Here is a 20,946-nt window from a genome sequence, read left to right as displayed (position 1 = left end):
AAAATAAAAGCAAATTTAAGAACAAGTGAGAGCAACATTAGGCAATGACTGAGATAATGATATATAGCATCCTCTCAGCTCTTGTCTTTTGTGCAAGTGTGCTGTGTGCTTCAGCTTGAAGGCAGAAGAAGCAGCTTTCATTCACCCCTCCTACACCGTGTGGGACTGTCAAACGACAGCCCTTGAAAGTAATCATTATTATGACATAACAAATGGAGGATTTGGAGGGAAAAAAGGAAAGCAGCCATTAACAACTTATTCAAGTTGCTATTTCTGCTGTTTTCATTTTTGCGTTGCTTTCATTATGACAAATCTAAAAATTATTGAAATAAAAAATTACTTGAAGTGCAAGTTTTAGACCAAACAATATGTTTTTGACTGCACTCTTTCCCTACATGCTGAAAAATAAAAATCAAGAGGTGTAAATGCCTAAGATGAAAAAGCACAGCTTTTACACTTTCTATAACTCTGATTATCAAACGCCCACATTTAATATACATACCCTTTATTTAATGGCAGGCTGGATGATTAAAAAAAATTAGTTTAGTTTGAAATCAGGAAATGGAAACTGTCCTGTTTTATTAGGGAAAAAGTGAAAGTTTTTATTTAAAAGAAATTTTGCAACAATCAGTTTTTGATAAAAATCTAAAAGCTAATTGTATTTTTCATGCAACTAAGGAATGACAAGTAGAACTAAGATTCCTTGTAACATGAATTTAATATCTCCTTATATTAAAAGATTGCTTTAAACTTAAGTTTTTGGATCTTAACAAGATGTCTCCTGGAAAACCCTGACTTGGACTGTAGACATGTTAGGTCATTGGGACCAATTCTTAAAGCTCACAGGAAGTAGTCAAGAAGTGGGTAGAATAAATTGCTATTTAACATGAGAAAGAGGGTAAGAATTTATCCCCCACTGGAGATTTTTCTATAAATATCTTATTTATATTTACCCTTGGGCTTCCCACTGTTTTTACCATCCCTAAAGCCTCTATTTCACAATTGATACTTAGTAAAGCTCTTGACCATGCTTAGGTTTTAAATACTTGCTTAACAGCTGCTAGCAACACTGGAACCTAAATGTACATGCAAGTGTTTTCCTGTAAAGGTTGCATCTTGTCTCTTGCCCTAAAACTCTACAGAACAAAGACTCAAATCACAGTGACAGAAATTTTGCTTACACTCTCCTCAGCATGTGAACTGTTATTTTATCTCCCTTCAAGTGTACATATATATATGTTAATAATAAAATATTAGAGTACATCCAATATGGACATGATGCTATAGTTCTCAAATTCCCATGATCCTAGCAACACATCCCTGATTAAAGAAGTTTACATCACCTGAGCTGCAGACAAAATGTCTTTATTCCCACACAAGTCCATCTGAGCCAAGTATAGGACCCTAGAGGTGGGTGTCTCTGATTTAGATCAACAGTGGCAAAAGCAGCTTAAGCAAATTTATAAACTTCAGGCTTCCTCTGGACTTAACCTTTCTCTGGGCCTTCTTGTTGTGTATGTGAGGTTTTGGCTTTTATATGGCTGCACTAAATATAGTTAAGCTGGAACTCTGCATAGTTTCTAAAATTTTATTTTCTGTATGAAATAGACCTTTCTGGATGATTTCCTGAGGAAAATGACAGTCCATAGGAAACAGAACAAAAACCTTAATCCTGGTATATTGGTGTGATTTGCTAACCTAACATTCTTTTACTTGCATTTCACTATTTCAAAAAAATTATAATAGGGAGAGATTTTTGGTTTCTATCTAAAAAGTCTAACCACTAAAAAGAAAAATATATTTAGAATTCACTTTTCTCTTTATCTGCACTGTGAGTACTGAATTAACTTTAAGACATGCTTACCTTTCCTTAAGTTTGCCTTAAAGATATTTCAATTTACCTATAGTTCTATCTTATTATTAACCTCAGCTTTACTGAAAAATTATTTCCTCTATCAAAAGGGAAATTTTTAAACAAAATTATGCATTTGCCACATATTGTGAAGGTGGACAGAGATTTAATTCTGGATGGGTAAGGAGTGAGTTCTGTAATTTAACATTATTTTTAATTTACATAACAATGGTGTAGGACCTCAGATTCCCACCTGCTTAACAAAGAACAAAGAGAGTGCAGTCTTCTACTTCAAAGACCTTATAGTTTAGGGTGAGGGTGTCACCTCCTGTTCTGCTCAACAGATGACCAGAAACTGGGACAGGTCTTTAATTTTTCGTCCTGAGAGAAGAGCATTAGCAGTAAAAAGTTTAGAAACAGTTTAAACCATGGATTAAAACCAAGGCAAGGACATTGGATAGTAAATTCGACCCTCTGGCCTGATGAATTTTCCTGCTTAAGGTTACTCTTAAATTTCTATTTATAGATTATAAAGGAACTCTACACAAACAAGGGGTCCATAATAGCACCTCCATTCCGCAGAAACCCTGAGGTGTCCTGCTAATACTGCATGAGCTTTATCTCTGTGTTAACTGTCAAAAACTTCCACTGATTATTTATTCATTAATTCATTCTTTCCTCTGTTTTCTTTTAAGACATAACTCTCTGTGTGACAATTGGTGACAGACTGAGAGGCAGAAAGTCTTCCCTTTTTCCCTGTAAGAGGCACAATGGAATGAATAGATGAGTTTCCACTGTTGAGCCTTTATGCCCCATGTCACATCTATGAAGTTAAGTACTCAAGGTCAGAGGGTCTGCTTCCATGTAGGCAGATGTAATTCCATTAATTTCATATCATCAGCCACATTTGCATTTTGGTTCTGAGAATATCCCTGATAACTCTGAGTAGATGAAATGCTAATTGAGATGTGGACAGCCATCATCAGGAAGCTGACTCGATATTACTCATTTTATGAAGGCAATTGGACTCAAATATGAACTTCCAGGCATCTTGAGATAATCTGCTGCATTTGAAACAGCAAGTAGGAAATCAAAGAAGGGCTGAAAATCTCTGCCTTCCACGCAGAGCTGAGGATCCATCACCCTGCAGGTGAGGAGCTGGGAGCTGATATTCTCAGCAAGGCAGGTAGAGCCTGTACTGACACCATCCAGGGCTGTCCCACTTCTCCTGAGCCAGGAGTGCAGAACAGGTCTGTAAGAGCACCCAGCATCATACAGAGAGCAGCATTCACCCTGAAAATCTGTGGTGATGAGACAAGTCTGAGGTGAAGCGAGAAATCAATACAGAAGCTCAGAATCAGAGTAAATATCAGTGAGGCACAAGATGGAGCACACTTAAGGCTGCAAAGCAGCTGAAGTTGACCTCAGGTGGGGACCAAGAACAAAAACTTCAGCTACAAAGCAGCTCCCAAAAGAAGGAAGAGAGCCTCCTCTGAGGCTCTTACAGCTCTTGCTGTACAGCACCATTCATAGGTGACCTGGCCTTGAGCATGGCCATCCAAATGCCTAGGAAGGAGCGACTGTGCTCCAAACCTTTAATGTCCCCATCATGTTGGGCTGCAGGATACCAAATAAATAGATTTGTACAGTCTTGGACCCTTGGATGCAAATGAGCATTCTGATTCTGTACTGACTCCACTCTGGGGCAAGACCTAGGTGTGGTTCAACTCCTTTCCTTGAAGAGTTATGCCTGGACTCTCCAAAAATGGGCACCAGCTCACTGGTGAACTATGCAGTGCAGATGAAATGACTAGATGTTATCCAATTCTTCTTCTTTTTTTTTTTTTTTAGTCAGCCTTATATTTGGGAGGGAAAAAAGGACAAAAATAGGCAAATACAACAGCATTGAAACATGCAGTTATGATAAATTTCACTTGAATTTGCTGTTTTGATCACAGTGAAAACAGCAATAAGGATCGGGATGTCAAAGCAGCTCATTATTACATTTTCTAAAATCTCCTACATGCATTTTCCAAATTTCTTAATTTCAGACACTAAATAGAAGCAAAGACACAACAGGCTGGCTTGGCAATGTTATCAAGGTAAAAGTGATCCCTTTCTACTTGTTGAGAAGTCACACAGGCTGACAATGGTGAATCAATGTCCCTTCTTTCTTTCACATTTACAGTATCCTAGCTGCCATGTTTTAAGGTATTCCAAGTTCCTGTCAGACATAATGGAACATGTGCTGAACCAATGGCAACTTGCAGGCTCCTGATGGAGGCATTGGCAGAAGGGCATATGTGGGTTATGCCCAGGTGCTCAGGCACTTGCATCCTGCTCATCTGCACACTCCCTTCTCTATTGCAGAGTGTTTCAACCAGTGTATTTTGGTATAGCAGGGAATACCATGCGAATATCCATGTGAACTGTCTGGTGCCACCTGGCATTGTGGCTACACAGTGGTCCAGTGATCCATATCCTCTTTGGTTTCTGAGTATGAATGTTGCCAGAGGAGAAACAGTGAGATGTTCTAATATCTTGTCCTTCCCATCTTTCCAGACTTACTTTGGCTGTTCTGGATTGGTGCTCACCTCACAAGGGTGGAATTTGCCTTCAACAGGTTCAAACCCATTTGAATGTCCCTAAGAAAAGTTCCCATGGAGGCCAATACCTGCTTCATTCATTTTACAGCTCCTTCAGGGAAAGTAATTTCTCACACTCTCTTACCAAGTCTGGATGAGAGCACTCCTAGCTAAGGACAGCTTTGGCCAGATGGATTTCAGATGCACTGAAGCAGAAAACATTGGGCACTAGTGGAAGCTCTGAGAAGTAATCAAGCTTACTGACATCAGGCATGAACTATCCAGATACCTTCTCCGTCTCCTCAGTCCTCTTATTTTGCTGTAGTCCCTGTCTTGCTTTTTAATCTGTCAAACATCCAAGAATGAAGCATTCTACTCTAAATTTAATACCTAGGGTTTTATTGTTTTTAATTTGGTGAGGGGATTTTTTTCCAGGTTTTAGTTTGGCAGTAAAATGGAAAATGTAATTATTCTTATGTCCTTAATCCTTATGGCTTTGTTGCACATATAGGATGGTGAATGAGCAAGGTAGTCAGAAGACAAAAAATTAATAGTGTCAAGTATTCAATAGGTTTTACATGCACTGTTCTTTTGGAAGCAAAGTTTGCCAGGACAGTAGATGAAATTTAGTTTGTATTAGCAAACTTGCTTTTGCTTGGACAATGAAATTCCTAGGTCAGAGAGAAGCAGAAAAAAATTCAGAACACTGGTTCTGATATAGAAGATTGTAGAGCTCAAATATTTTATAGAATATCCACTAAAGACTAGAAAGCCATGAGAAGTCATCAGGATCTCATATTCTTACCTTCCATGGAGTTTGGGCAAAGTTGTCCCTTCTTGTCTAATTGTGCTTTTGAAGGGAAACACAAAAAGATCTCTGCTGATGTTAGATCTTATTGTCTGTTGTTTTTATTGACCAGACTTCCCTCCTATAAAGACACACTAATTTAGCTGAACAATATCTATTTTCATTATTTCAATGGGCAGGCATTAATGAATTTTACCTCTCTTAGCGGTGGAGTGAGGCTGCCCCACGTCAGTGGGAGCACACTCTCACATCCTTGAATACCTGTTTTCCAACAGGCAACAGACCCCAGGGCAGACAGACAGTAAATCTATCAGACCCAAAACAATCTTTTTGACTTATTTCTGTCTTTGCTGCTTTTAAAGCAGCCAACAGTGTTGGAGTCTCTGAGACATAAACTATTGAACTAAGGTAAAGAGGAAAGCCCCGTGCCTGAGCACCTCAGGTTCCTCTTGTCCTTCCTTACTCACTCAAAGCACACAGATCCTTCTACATCCGATGAGGGCAGCAAAATCACTTCTTTGTCAGTGACTCACAGGGCCAGCCTAAAAGCGGGAGATGCAGAGGCTGGCTAACAGGTAAAGGAAGAACATCAAGTTATTATGGAGAGTCCAGGACGGGATGGGTAGAATTAATACATCTGTTTCAATACATAGACTAATGGACATTTTCCCTGGATAAAGACTGTGAGATAATGATAATTTCAATATGTGTGCCTTATGCAGCATGAGTCACAGACTCTGAATGAGCTAGACTTTGACCTTCAGGATTGCAGAATTTGGTTCTGGACTGTTCATAAATTTTTGTTAAAGGTTTGTTCCTTTAACTTTCTGTGCATACTGGTTCAAAAACTGAAGTGTTTAAGGGCCAGTTTAAATGTAAGAGAGTAGTACCAGTGCTAACCATGGGACTTTATCTGTCATCCACACATGAGTGGTCTGCTGGAGCAGACAGAAAATGTTCAGCTTCTTGTAAGATCAAGTGTTATGACAGTGTGTGGCTCCCAGTGAGTTGTAAGTTTAATCGCTCTGCAAAATATTTCTCTTCTGGTACAAATTTCAGGACAGATATTGATTTCACATCTGTCAAAAGCTTTTCCTCCTGCAATTATGACTGTACTTTCTTGTTCATCTGAACATAACATGAAATAGATATTGCCAGAACAAAGATAAGTAGATATAGGATATCCTTATTACTTTGTCAATTAATTCCCATGTATTATTATGCGGAAAATGTATTTTATAATAAATACAAAAAATTGATCTGTACATGCAGGCTGTAGACAAGACACTGTCTTGTCTACAAGTGATTGTTCCTCAGGAAGTGAACACACTGTGATAATTTTTTTCCTCAGTAACACTTCCTTTTGAGGTCTCTGGCACTGTAATCCCTTCCTTTAAACATTTTAGGGATTAAGATTTCTTTTCCAGAATAATGGATTTTAAATAACTTAATGACTATATTATAAATAGCACATATTATAAATTACTTACATTATAAATAACAATATGTAGTCCTTGTGAACACTGAGAATATAAATCAGATGGCTCTTGCTGTTTTCAGTATCAGAAAAAAATCCACAATTGAATTACAGCCTTATGTTTGACCATGGACCATGAAATTAGTGGGTAATAGCAATATACTGAAACTCCTACTCTTTAAAAAGGGATCAGGACTAGAAATTATCAAAAAAGTGGTTTTATGAAACTGCTCATGTGCAGCCTGAGTCATTGCTGTGCCACATGGAAGAGAAACAGGTGAAAAGTTGAATTTACATTTGGTGGCAGCTCATTATTAGCTAGTGTAAAGAGTAAAGACATATGGTCCTTAAACAGTAAATAACAACACAAAAATCTACTGGGGAGTCTCCTATTGCACTTTCATTTTTTTTATGGTGACTTTTATGAGTATGTTATTGACTGTTACTGCTCTGGCCTTTTGACAGGAAGTACCTGCAGAGAGGCATGAGGTTAATTTAAAAGGTGTAAGCCTCAAATAATGCCTGGCCTCCAGGACAGCACTCCAGATGTACATAAGGACAACCCCCTACAGGAATATCCTCCTCACTGCATCTTGCACCACCCCTTTAGGTAGGGTCTTGTATGCACTCCACTGCACAGCAGCCTGACAGCCGGCACCGAGTCACAAGGCAGCCACTGATGCCAAAGCCCTAAGTCCAAAGGAATGGGCAGCTGGGGCCAACCCCCTGCTGGAGAAGGCTGTCCAGCAGTCAGATGTGAGGCATATGAAGCCTTTGGGCCAGCATGACCACTGAAACATGGTGTTCATTTTGTGTTTCACTGCTGTGTGTTAAAACAGAAGATCACGAGATCCTGGTCGGAGAAGAGTGGGACTTGTATTCCCTTCTGCAACCCTCCTGGTTGCATGGCTCCACCAAAGCTGAGGTACACAGAAAACATAATAGGGATTAGAGAAAGGACATAACACAGGGATTAGAGAAAGAGGACTAAATTTAATGAAACCCTAAAATTCAGTGCACATAAATCTGAGCCAAATTCTAAAACGCATCTGGAGAGGACAGAATTGAAATACAAATGTTAAAAATGCTACTATGGTATTTGAAGCTTCTGCTGCTCTTTTTGTCAATGTCTTTGAAAGCACTTTCAGAGTGGTGATTCTTGATGTCTTGCAGGGGAAATTTTCCTCCTATATTAAGCCTGAGTAGACTGAGGCTCTGAGAAGTGATTTGTCCAAGTTCGAACATGCAGGGGTAGAGAGCAAAAACAACTCTACAAGCTGGAGCTCTCCACTGAGAGAGGGCTAGAAAGTGGGAGGGGGCACAGGCAGGACAGCTGACCTGTAATGAGGAAAAGGATATTCCATACTGTATGGTGTTCTGCTCAGCAATAAAAGTTCAGGGAAAGGAGAAGGAAGAGGATTGTCCATGGTTGTGGCATTAGTCTTCCTGAGGAACCACTAGAGGTGATGAAGCCCTGCTTTATTGTGACTTTATTTATTAATTTATTGTGACTTTATTTATTAAGGGACTGGGCAGCTGCCTGCTGAGAGGAAATAGTGAATAAATTATTTCTTCGTTTTGCTTTTGGGGATAGCTTTTGCTTCCCTATATCTTAATGCATGAGCCTCCTCACCTTTCTGTGATTATCTCCTGCCAGGGAGGAGAGTGAGTGTCTGTGGGGGTATGTGTCTGTAGGCCAGTGACAATCCACCATGAGTTCTCAGGTCTGGTCTGTGCATTCAGTGCTAGGCTTCTGCTCCCAGAGCTAGACTCAGCCAACCTCCAGTCAGCACCTGAGATTTCAGACTTAGAAAAAAACACATTTTCAAAGAAGTCTATATTAAGAGAAGCCAGCATTTTGCTAAATGAACAAAGAAGCACTGTTCAAAAACTCAGCTGAAGTTAATTGATCTCAACTATCTAAGTGGAATAAATAAGCCATCAAACCCATCAATCACTCTAATCAACAGTATCAAGACCTTCTGGTAGAAGGTGTCCATAGAGGAACTTGAGCATAACCAAATATTCTCTGAACCAATCAGGGAGTATCATACAGGCATGATTTGTGCACTTGGAGCAAAGTGGTATTTCTTTATTTTATTATTTTCTTTAATGTACAGATAAATAATAATTTTTAAAAATACAAAATGAAGCAGTGTTACAGATCTAGTTTTCACCTGAAAACACATAAGAGCACTGAAGCAAAAACCCAAAGCAGACTGTCAGTCTCATTACTTTGTCAAGAGAAAGGCAGAATAAGTGTGTTTGACATTAACTGCTTCTTTGAAATTCATCTAATTCTTGCAAGACATGTGCATAATTCAGTTTTAGATTAGAATGTTGAAGGGACATCTTTAACCTAAAAAAGCAAAAACGGTCCCCTTATGACACAAAATTAGACACAAAATATTATATTAATCTTATTTTCTTTATGTCATTAAGAGTACATTTGGTTTAATTATTTTTCCTATGTGAATATATCTTTCAAAACTCACTGTAGGGTAATGGGTGGAACAAAGAAAATCAGTCAATTCCTTTCTCCCCATCAAATTTTATTGCAACAATAAAATCCATAAACATTGCAGGATGACTGTCAGATAGAGGCAAAATTGCATTTTAACTGGTTTTGATTCACTGTGTTTCAGTCTGACAGTGTTTGAACTTGGTTATTATTCTTGGACAGAAGTAGTTCTCATTTTAAGACAAATTATATGAAAACAACTTCTATTTAAAGTATTGCAGCACCTTTTAAACAAATGAGGTCATTATAAAGCATTACATCACATATTATATAAAGGTTCAATGTATAAAATGGCTAATAAATTACAAAGGTAGCAAAGGATAATTGTAATGGTAACCTATGCCATTTAGGAATAGAATATCAGAATAACGAGTTTTTCTCTGTATCAATAGGAGTATACTTTTTATACATGTACATATAATTAAAGGCAATTTTGCATGGTAAAAAAGTAAAGCCAGCCAAATAAGTATTACCTTACTCTGTAAGACCTTTGACTTAGTGAAACAGTTGCTTTTTCTACAGATTGTCAGAAGCACTTTTGATACTGACTTCTCTTGCTCTTCTATTTTGTCTGATACACATATTGTCACACTGACCTGAAAATGGCTCAAACAAAGGTTTCTGCTGTGTTTTTTATCCCATGGTTTATGTCCTCATCAAAGCAGAATGGTCTCCCCAGTTCCTTGGGGATTGAGAATACTTTCCAAATCCCACTAACCACTGTGACTGCATCCAGAAATGGCAGTGAGGTGGCAGGTCCTCCACACTGTGGACAGGGAAGAGGTTTTGCTAGAGGAAGATGATGAAGGCTTAGACATAGGAGTAGCTCTAAACTGACAATAAAGAAATCCAGAAAGGAGAGCTGTGAACTAATCCCTTCTTGAAAGTTAGGTCAAGTACATCATTGTGCACCTCTGGAGAGGTCTTCCCTTTGGCTGGGATTTATAGCCTTGTTTGACATACGGATCAGTCTGATTCCCCTGTGAGAAAAATCTACATTTTGAACGTGAGAACCTAAGTCTGTTTGCTATTTTAGGATAGAGAGGAGGCCAACCTGCTTGGAATGAGAAGTACCTTCTCCAAAATTTTAACTGGCCATAATAAAGCACTATGTCACTCTGCTTTGTCTTTGAAAGTGTGAGAAACCTTACCAGAGCTGCAGAAGAACTTCTCATTTCTGGTGCAAGAATAGAAAAAGATGAAAATTCTCTAGTCATGTAATAATGATAGAAATGACAATGGGGAAGGTGGCACAATCCATGTAATATGTGGTGAACTTTCTCAGGTGGCTGCCTCACATGCCTGTGTAATTTAGATGTCTTTGGAGACATATAATGAGGCAAGTATGATTCCTCATCTACTTTTGCAAGTTTATTGCTAGTGAAGCTTTAGTGACTTTGACTGAGAAAAATGAGAGGATAATTGAGTTCAGGGTCCCTGCTTTGAAGACTTAACAATCTAATTTAGGACCAGGGCAAAAAACCAAAACAAAACCCAATTAGAGAGGAAAGGAAGACAAACTCCCTCAGGTTATGCTCATGCCTATACTGGATAGGATATGTGTCTCTAAATAGAACTCTAAATCACCAGTTTATTAACATCATGAAAAATAGGAAGAAAAAGATTTCCCTTTACTGTGAGCCTTTAGAGCACAAATACCTAACTTTTGCATCAATACCTTAGCTGATTTTCTGTTCATGTGTGATAAAATTACTAAGATGATATTTTTGGAGACATGCAAAACATCAGTGATTGATACTCCTTTTCTACCAAACTAAAGAGCTTATTATTGTATTTGTCTTCTGTAGATGACTGTGCACCACTTTCTCTCAGAGTCAGATTCCTCCTCCTGCCCTCACAGAAATGTACATCTGAGATCTCAAGCACCCCATGTCTTAGCAGCTGCCACTGATGATTGTGTCTCTAATAGCACTGTGGCTTTCTACTATTTGTACTGCTTTACTGAGCTGCACTTGAAAATAGATATTAAGGTAAAACCTCTTCATTAATATGTATTTTCCTCTTAATCTCACATTACATACTGGCTAAAGTAAAATCTAATGCATTGCACAGGCAGTATAGAGCTTACAAGGAGAAAATTAATTCAGTTTCTGCCTTTTAGAGCTTGTTCGTTTACTTGTAATTACAGACATTTTTTTTTCCTTTTAAGATTCAATTCTCCCACTTTAGCTCAAAGCCTTTACAATTTAATTCCTGGATGTGATACTAAAGTTTAATCTTTGAGGATGTTGAAATGTATTTCCTGCAAAATGTCATGGGCATAATGCAGGAAACATATTCTGAAACAACAGACTGGAGTTTTGTGATTTCAGTTGTGTTTGGCTTTAATGTCAAGATTAAGCTTGTTTTGCTTTGCTTTGTTTTCTTCCTTTCTTCAATGGCAACATTCCAGAACTTCAAATACAATAGATTTCTTGCTGTAAACTCTACCATGTATCAGGTTCATCTTCTGGAAGACAAGCAAGAGAGGGTCAGAGGTAACAATTGTTGTAGTAAAAGACATTTCCCGTCATCCTTTGTATCATACACATGAATGCTCTTTCAACAGCTGAAGCTGTTGATATACTTTATCCAGAGCTTTGCTCACTCTACAATATTTCTTATAGTAATGAAAAAGGAATCTGCTGAACCAAAGAAAAAAAGAAATCCTATCAAAAGGTTGGCATTTCACTAGCAGATTTTTCAGCCAGCTGAATGCTAGTGCTCTGGTTTATACACATTGAAACTAATTTCTCTTTGCATCTGGTATTTTTCCCCACAAAATGCATTTCACAGAATTCATTTGTTCTTTATTTCTCTCTCTCTCTCTCTTTCTCTCTCTCCAAATCAGGGCTTCAAATTGCTGAAGGGGGAAGAGCAGAGAAGGAAGTAGGGTTAACATTCATTTGAATGTTTTTTGCTTAAACCTAGATTTTAGTATTTAAATATACTTAGAGCCAAAATATTCCAGTGTTCAATTATTCATCTCTGAGATTAGGGCAGCTCTGAACTTGTTCTATGCACTTTTTATAGTATGATGCTGTCAGCTTCCAGAGATAGGAATTTATTTATCCCAGGACACACAGACTGATCAGACTGATCACTGTCTTTCCATTAATATTGGAAAAGACCTAGATTCTTCCCTAGCTCAAGTGGGACTTTGTTTTTTTTTTTTTTTTTGGTCAGCTCTGAAAAATGCAGATGAAAAGAGTGAAATACCTGGAAAGAGCAGTCTACCTATGTTAGATCTTAATTGCTCTCTTCAGGTGTCTCACTTTCACCACAGATCACTGATCATAAAAAGCATCTCATTTAAGCCCAGAGCCCAAGATATTTTAAGTCGTACATTGTGAACTATAGTATCAGTCCAACAGGGAGGTGTTTTAAACTGTTTCACACAATGGGTCTTTTTGATTTACTCAGAAGATGAAAGAAATCATAGATATTCTTACAGAGAGAAGAGGTTTCATAGTTGGTAGTGGCTATGGAAGGTGAAGAAGATGACTAAACCTGGATGATCACTTGTAGAAGATATGCCAGGCATGTATGGGAGTAACAATGAATGTGTTACATCCCCAACCCCTAAAGGTTGTGAATGACATGTGCAGTTAAAAGGTCCAGGGAAAAGATGACAGACGTGTGAATGGAAATGAACTCTTGGGGAGGCTAAGGTTTGCAAGAAGCTCAGGATACATTTCTACATGGGGAGTCACTTGTGACTTGGCCATTGTCCTAAACACATAGATATGCTCATGTGGAACAGACTAGAAACCAGACCATCTCCAAAGGTTTTGCTTATGTCTCTCTCCTGTGGCTGTACAAACAAATAAAGTGAGAGGACAAGATCCAGATAATCCTTTGGTGCAAGAAATGAAAAATACATTAACTGGAAGTGCTTAAATTCTGAAGATCAATCCAAAGACATCTTCCTAGCTACATGAGGCACCTGAAACTTTCCTTGAGTCAAAGGTGGTATTTATAAGACCAAATTTTGATCTATGCTTTTATCATTAATAGGATGAATGAACACTTTCAGAAAATGTTTCTTTTCATTCTTACTTACATTTATAAGATAGGTGAGATGAATCACCTGTCACAGAAAGACTTATGTAATTGATTAACAACACAGTGTAGGATGACCAGCAATCAATATCAGCATATCAATATATTGATTTACATTGTAGACATCAAAATGTAAGGCAAGATAAATCCTGCCTAAGGTGTCTAGAAGCCAGTCTAGCACATGTCTAACACAATCCCTACCTTTCTAGAGTCATTGACCCATGTGTGCATTTCCTACAGTCGCCAACACTAGATTTTGCATTTGGGATGAAGTAAGACCAGGAAGAAGTGGAAAGTGAGAGAGGAGTGGCTGGAAAGCAGCCCTACAGACAAGAATCTGGGGTTGCAGATTGGCAGCAGGCTCAGTATGGGTCAGATGAGTACCCTGGCATCCAGGAGGCAAAACTGCATCCTGAGGTGTGTCAAACATGTAGACACGGTGCATAGGGACGTGGTTTAGTGGTGGACTTGTCAGAGCTGGGTTTACAGTTAGATTTGATGATTTTAAAGGTCTTTTCCTACCTTAAATGATTCCATGAGTCTAAACACAGCATACCCAGCCAGTTTAATCCCACTGTATTTAATGTTGGTGCAGTCTCCCTTTCAGCACTGAGTGCAGTTCTGTGTTGCACAATTTAAGAAAGATATGAAGGTCCTTGAATGTGTCCAGAGAGAGAAACAAAGCTGGTGAAAGGGCTGGAAGGAATTTCCTGTAGGGAGAAGCTAAGAACTCCAGGTTTGTCTAGTCTGGAGGAAAAGGAGGTTGAGGGGCAAACCCAGTTCTCTCTGCAGTTCCCTGAGGAGGGGCTGTGAAGAGGGAGGGGTTGAGCTCTTCTCCCTGGTATCTAGTAATGGGATACATGGGAGTGGTTCAAAGCTGTGCCAGAGAAGGTTTAGACATGACATTTGGAAGCATTATTTTACCAAGAGGGTAGTGAGACACTGGAACAGACTTCCTAGAGAGGTGGCTGGTGCCCCAAGCCTGTCAGTGATTAAGAGGCATTTGGACAATGCCCTTAACAACATGCTTTAACTTGTGCTCAGCCCTGAAGTGGTCAGGCAGTTGGACTGGATGATCACTGCATGTCCCTTACTACTAAAATATTCTATTCTATTCTATTCTATTCTATTCTATTCTATTCTATTCTATTCTATTCTATTCTATTCTATTCTATGCAGGTTCCATTTTTTGGCAACTTTTCTTCAAAGTCTTCCAAAGAGGCCAGTTTCCTTATTTGCTGTCAGCCCATACTTTTCATGGAGACAGCCCCTCAGTGGTGCTGACCTTTGGCCACCTCCTTGCACATTTAGTACCCAGCAACATCCAACATCAAATCTGTTAAAGGTCTCCAGTACTTCATATAGGTATAAGTACATGCAATGAATATTGTTACTGCTGCTCAGTTAAACAAGAGACTGCATATGCTTGAATGAAGAATTATTCAAATGACATTAAAAATGTAACTGAAACTCTCTATCAGGGGTTTTTATTTCAATGCATTTAAATCATCAAACACCAAAGCAAAAATCAGTAATGACAGCTGTTATTCTTTTTTACACAATTCAAGTATTCGAGCACATTAAAATCAACGTACCAGAGTTTTGGTTGAACTGATGAGGTTTGAAATACTCTTGGGTTTCTAAAGTGAAGTATCATCAGACAATAGCAATAATGACATATAAGTGTTCCTCCCTATCTGGCAACTCTGAAGGAAAGTACTTCACTGATGATAATCTGAAAGAGACTGCATCCTTCTGCCTCTGCTTCAGATTTTTAAAGTTGGATATTAATTAATAAAATTACATCCTAGAAAAAGAAACTGTTTCAAACAGAAGACTGCTAACACTTTTCAAATTCATCTTGAAAAGCATTGCTGTAATGGCTTCTGCTTCTGTTTTTTAAAGAGTGGTGTATAATTTTTAGGATCCCAAAAGCTCAAGGTGACCTGAAATGGGCAATGACAACTGCTCAGAAGGATCCAATTCTGAAATGTACTGTGTATAGTTCTAGCATTCTCAACATAAGAACGACATGGAACTATTGAAGCAAGTCCAGAGGACAGTCACAAAGTTGATAAGAGGCCTGGGGCACCTCTTGTATGAAGACTGACTGAGGAATTTGGGGCTGTTCTACCTGGAGAAGAGGAGGTTGTATGGAGACTTCATAGCAACCTTCCAGTATCTGAAGGGGGCCTACAGGAAACCTGGCAAGGGACTTTTCATAAAACACTAGTGAGAGGATGAGGAGTAATGGGTACAAAGTGAGAAAGGGGAAATATAGATTAGATATTAGGACAAAATTCTTTACTGTAGTATGCTGACACAGTGGAACAGGTTGTTCAGGAAGACTGTGGATGCCCCAACCTGGCAGTGTCCAAGGCCAGTCTGGATAAGGCCATGAGAGACCTTGGTGAGTGGGAGGTGTCCCTGCCCAATGCAGTAGGGAGGACATTTGGACTGGATGATCTTTAAAGTCCTTTCCAACCTCTAACATCCCATGATTCTCTGAAATTCTTCTAAATTCTTCTAAACATGAATCATCTAGATTTTGTTTATACCTGTAAATTTAATAAAAATCCAATGACTTTCCTAGCAAAACATCGAACATCCTCCTCTATTAAAGCAGACCAAGAAATCCAGCAATGGCTGATGACCCAGAAATATATGAAAACAGCCTCTTTACACCTGGGCTACCTTGTTCTGCACAGTCAGTAAGACTTGCACCCTGAGCTACCTGCAGGTTCAATCTGTCCTTGCTTCAGCAGGAAGGGATATGGCCAAGACCCCACTATTATTCAGCACCACTTCACATCATTGCCAAGGGTGAGGGAAAGGGAGGTCTTGCTTCTGGAAAGAATGGTGCTGCTTCTGGTCAAGCAAAGGGAAAACGTCCACTATTGCTTCAAGCTTGGTGAGCATTTTGAATATAAATCACGCTCTCTTTTGTACACTTTTGTCATTAATATTGTTGCTAATACTGTTAATTTTCTTATCATTGCTGTTTCCAGTAAATTGCTCTTATCTCAACCCATGATCTTTGCCTTTTCTGCTTTCAATCATAGGGGGTAAAGGGATAGAGCAGCAGCTCAGGTTCACTAAACTGAGGAAAGCCATTCCTAAACCACAGCATAAGCCAGAATGTAACCTCAGGCTCACCCACAACTCGGTCCATGTGCCACTTGGGACTGGTCAACTGCAGCCAAATACAGCTGGCAACTTGTCAGGGATGAATGTGATCACAGACTGAGCTGAATTTACCATGGTCCAGTAGTCTGGAAGATATCCACACCTCACTTTTTGGACTGCATTTGTCCATCCTATAACAGATGCTTCCTTGGAGAGGTTTGAAGCTGAAATCCAGCACTGTGTATCCACAGTGTCTTTTCCAGTAGCCTAAATGCAATCCCATTTGAATTCTGCCTACAAGCCCCTGCTGCTCTCCAGATGGCTGTGCCACAGCCCTTCCAGGAGACAATATGAGTCTTTTTTGTCTGCCTGACATTGTCATTGCAGATGGGCAGAAGGGCTTGGTGGAGGTTACAGGGAGTCAGATGTGGTAAATTGGTTCAGGATTAGACTTTAAACAGGGCTCATATGAAATGGTCTCCAGCTGGACAATGCCACAACTTGAGCTAAAAACCCTTTGAGAGGTGAGCAGTTTAAGGTGGCATTGGGCCCACATTCAATGAACAGGAAGCTGAAAACATGGGGCAGGGTGTGCTTAATCCCATGCCAGTTTGCTATGCTGCAAGAGCAGTGTATTCTCCTTCTGGGTCACGTGAAAACCACCACACCGACTTTTGTGAAGATCTGAAGACTGTTCCTAATTTTTATGTATCACATGGTGATTCCTGTCTCCACTGAAGTTCACTAAAACCTCCTCAGATTTACCAGTGCTAAAGTTAACTCTTTGCCAACAGTTAAGACTAATCACAGAATCACAGAATGAACTAGATTGGAAAAGACCTTTGAGATTACCAAGTCCAACTTATGACCTAACACTTCCTCATCAACTAAACTATGGCAGTGTGTGCCACATCCAGTCTTTTTCTAGTGTGCTGTTCACTGAATATTTCTGAATATTATAGTGTCCCAGCTGCTGGAGTGTGATTATGATCTACTCTGCAGCTGCAACATTCAGTGCTTGGCAGTTCCTTCAGCAAGATCAAACTTTGCAGGAAGGCTGAGTCCTTCTTTCCAAATTGTCCCAAGCTGTGACTGCTTTGTCACATGCAGGGAGACCTGAAATTAGTCTGTCTGTAACAAACTAAGAATCAAAGAATCAAAGGCACTGGGAGTGGGATAAAACACCCTTAATTTCAAATTGTAAAGCAGATAGGGTCAGGGTGTGGTATTTCCTAGGGCTTATCTGTCCTCCTCAGCATCAAAGACTGTCTCAGGCACAATGCTGGGCTAATAATGTACCATGTGAACTTACTGCAATCACCTCCAGGAGCTCAGGGAGCTGTGCACTGTCCCTCATTAGGCAATAGAGGCATGTTTCAGTGCAGTGGTAATTCCCAACAAATCTACCATCTTCTCCTACATGACCAAAATCTCCCGTACACTATTCTGAGATCTAAGTCTATTTTCTTTAGAGCTCAGAACTGAAAATATGTCTTTCAGAGGATGGTTGCAACGTTTTTGCTTGGCTTATTTTCTTAACATTTAAGGCTCCTCTGTTACTGTCCACCTTCACTGCAGAATTTTAATCAAGATGGGGGTCAGAAGACAGCAGGGGAGCAAAAGCCAGCCTTGCAAGCAAAATAAAGTTTTCAGCTGGAGGCAGACATGTTGAGAGTGTCCCTGGTTTCAAACATAATTCACACGGTGTAGGTGGGCACCCTCAGCTTCCTTCCTGGTGAGATACTGCAGCTCATCACACTAAAATGATCACTTGGGTCAGCAAAGAGCTGTTGGACAGAGATAAAATGTGTCACTGGCCACAGACCCAGCATTTGGGAAAATGTTTCACTCTAAATTCTGTGCTGAAATGTAACACTTTGATTTAACCAGCTTTAGGTGTTCCATTAAATCTGAGATAGCACCCTATAAAGAGCCGAACAGATCTTTGTGCCTCCTGTTTCTCTTGTAAACATCTCTTCTGTTTGTTGGTTTCCTTGTCCTAATTAACAGAGATTTGTCACAGTGGTAACTTCCTAGTCTATATTCTCATTAACCACTCCAGCAAAAACACCACAGCACCTAAGAGTTCCCTGCTGAACTGCAAATTATTGCCACTCCTTTATTTCAGCAATTACAGGCTCTTTTTTAAAAAGCATGAAAACTGCTCACAACCGTTTTGGGGGATTCCTACACTCTTTGCAAAGTGTCCTTATACCTTTCCACCTCCATCTCTTGAGACAGGCGGCTCTCATCTCAGCATTTATGTGCCTTAAACTCCTTCTGTGTGTCAAAACCACTTCCTAGACTCTGAACCACATTTTTACAACATGCTTTGTGTCAAATCCACTTACATTCTATTCTGAAAAAAACACTTGTTCTAGGCCTATTATGAAACAGAGGGTCTGCCTGGGGAAGCAACCTGTCAGTACATCTTGTGTGTCAGACACAGCAATGTGCCTATACATGGTCAGGGTACCCTGGGAACAGGTAGGATGTGACCCAGTGGTCTCTCTGTGCCTCCCATCTACCTTTGCACTGGTGCCACCTGGCTGGCAGGGGACCATGAATTGTTTCATGGTAAGGCCTTAAAACATCTGTTCCAATGGGAGGTGCGGCTCACACAGCTATAGTTCATGTAACTTCAAAGCAAGTTGCTGCAGAGAGACAGATCTAGGGAAAATGCAGGGGGATTCAGGCCAGCAGTATGGTCTAAATAGCACCAGATAATAAATTATAATGTAGATGTAACCAAGGCTCCAGCAAGGAGTAATGGGAGAAGAACTCTGTGCAGGGGCATCAGCTGGAAGTAAATGAACACAAAATCCTGCTGCTGCTGCCCCAGGGACCAGATACAAAGGTCAGGATTACACTTTTCCCTTCCTTGCCCCATCCACCATGGAGCCAGTACCAGAGTCCACATGGGAAAGAATTGACATGTACAGATGGATGAATGCCAGAAAGTAGTGATGGTGGATATCAGGGACAAAGGTTTCCAATTGCAAGCATTGCAGCTCTAGCTTGCCTGTCCTCCCCACATAATCAGTATGTCTTGCATATAACTCATATTTCACTTCTGAAATCCTTATACTCTACTGGCAATCACAACATTTTTCTTATATCCCTATTTACTTTCATATTTTCTGCTATTTCTGCACCTGTTTCTTCAAACAGGTTCCTGCTAGCAGCTATTGCTGCTGCATTATCTGGGTAGTAAACAGGTGGATTTAACTCTAGATTCCCTCCCTTCAGCAACCAAAATGCCGATGGTTGGGCTTTACCACTGGAACTGAAGTGGGCTCCAGAGAATTTGCTTTCAAAGAGTTCTGTGTTTCTCTGTTCGGTTTTGAAATAGGCTGTTCCCAGCAGAGGAGAGAGAGCACTGCTCTCCACTTCAGAAAGCTCCTGGAGAAGGTTGTGTTTAAAACTGAATTTTTTAAAAGGTGATTTTCAAAACAATCACCAAGAGAGGAAGATCCTTTTCTTTATTGTAAAAATTTGCAAATTGAAACAAATCACAAATAGACTGCCCAGGTGGAGTCCAATAACCAGACTCTCCTGGAAACAATTTCCAGTCCCTAATTACTGCTTACAAAAGGTTTATGTTGTTTCAGTGTTTGTCTCTATAAAAAATAAAACTTGATAAACAGAAAATATGCAAATTAGATTCAAGATAATCCTAGTGACATTATAAATATTATAAATCCCTAGGGAATATCTAGTTTAAATGACAAATTCACACATATACACAAATTTAACAGGATCAGTCAACATTTGTGACAATAAATTGAGCATGTAGCTGTCTCAGCAGCAAGGACCTTTGGCAACATCCACATCATGAACAAAGAATGTAAATTCAGACCTGTCAATGCAGAACTTGACTATAGAAGAGGAGGAATTGTGAAAGGTGCCACGGGTAGGTAGCAATGAGTGGATCTGAGAGGCTCAAATTGTTAATGCATTTCAGTATTCCTTGTTATATTTCTGCATTTCCAAATTACCTGGCATTTCATTAACTATCAGTCCAAACCTCTCCAAGGTGGCCACTCACATGAGCCTGAGTTTCGCAGAAAATTTTGTTTAAAGCCCCTAAATAAAACCATGGCAAGTGTTTTAGCAACCCCATTCTGTGGAGCCATGACTACACTATGTGGAATGAGACCAGGGGTATGAGATTCCACAAGGCCAAGTGCCACATCCTGCCCTTGGGTCACAACAACCCCAGGCAGTGCTACAGACTGAGGGCAGTGGCTGGAAAGCTGCCTAGTGGAAAAGGACCTGGGAATGCTGGTCAGTGGCAGCTGAACATGAGCCAGCTGTGCCCAGGTGGCCAAGAAGGCCAATGACTGCCTTGTGTCAGCAATATTGTGGCCAGCAGGACCAGGGCAGAGATGGTCCCCTGTACTCGGCACTGGTGAGGCCACACCTCAAATCCTGTGTTCAGTTCTGGGCCCCTCACTACAAGAAGGACATTGAGGGGCTGGAGTGTGTCCAGAGAAGGGCAAAAGCTGGGAAAGG

Source organism: Molothrus aeneus, chromosome 2 (genome assembly GCF_037042795.1).
Source record: "Molothrus aeneus isolate 106 chromosome 2, BPBGC_Maene_1.0, whole genome shotgun sequence".
NCBI classification, from domain to species: Eukaryota; Metazoa; Chordata; class Aves; order Passeriformes; family Icteridae; genus Molothrus; species Molothrus aeneus.
The sequence above is the reverse complement of the archived record's forward strand: the minus strand, read 5'-3'. Positions refer to the sequence as shown.